At 40.6% G+C, this 905-nt stretch overlaps 1 long non-coding RNA gene across 1 annotated transcript in view; it reads left to right on the plus strand.

Annotated features, from left to right (window-relative positions):
• Positions 1-905, plus strand: part of LOC106879850 (uncharacterized) — a 201,271-nt gene that overhangs the window by 83,197 nt on the left and 117,169 nt on the right. The gene's annotated exons all lie outside the window — the stretch shown is intronic.

Genomic DNA, 905 nt, shown 5'->3' on the forward strand with positions numbered 1-905 from the left:
TATATATATATATATATATATATATATCATCATCATAATCGTTTAACGTCCGCTGTTCATGCTAGCATGGGTTGGACGATTTCACTGAGGACTGGTGAACCAGATGGCTAGACCAGGCTCCAATCTCATTTGGAAGAGTTTCTACAGCTGGATGCCCTTCCTAACGCCAACCAATCCGAGAGTGTAGTGGGTTCTTTTACGTTCCACCGGCACGAAAGCCAGTCAGGCGGTATTGGCAACGGCCACGCTCAAAATGTTGTATTTTATGTGCCACCTGCACAGGAGCTAGTCCAGCGGCACTGGCAACGATCTCGCTCGAATGTCTTTACACGTGCCCCCGGCACAAGTGCCAGGAAGGCGACACTGGGCATAGGTGCCATCACGATTTCGCTTTCGCTTGCCCCATATATGCATATTAATGTGTAATGTTGCAGTTCAAGCCGAAGTCTTTGTGGTAAACCCAACTGAGCACTCATAGTACATACCTGCTATTTTACGTTAGTTGAGACACATTATTATTATTATTATTATTATTATTATTATTATTATTATTATTATTATTATTATTATTATTCCAATTAAACCTTGGGAGAGGCCTTATGCCAGTAGCACTGGTTCAGTCCTTTATTAATTTATATAGTTTTTGTTAAATTATTTCATTGCACTCTTGCAATCTCTTCAGTAACTTGTCTCTCCACTTCCATTTATTTTGAATGTATGATCTGGCGTTGACTTGGCGTTGTTTTGGCGTTGTTTCGAAACTGTTCGGTATGAGCATGTGAGTACGTGCAAGCTTGTATGTGTGCACGCTCATATATGTGCACGCACTTATGTGTTCGTGCTTATATGTAAGTATGTGCGTCCATATGTGTGTTTGTAACAATTTCGTTTATATCAGATCAGAT

This window comes from Octopus bimaculoides, chromosome 6 (assembly GCF_001194135.2).
Source record: "Octopus bimaculoides isolate UCB-OBI-ISO-001 chromosome 6, ASM119413v2, whole genome shotgun sequence".
Taxonomy (NCBI): domain Eukaryota; kingdom Metazoa; phylum Mollusca; class Cephalopoda; order Octopoda; family Octopodidae; genus Octopus; species Octopus bimaculoides.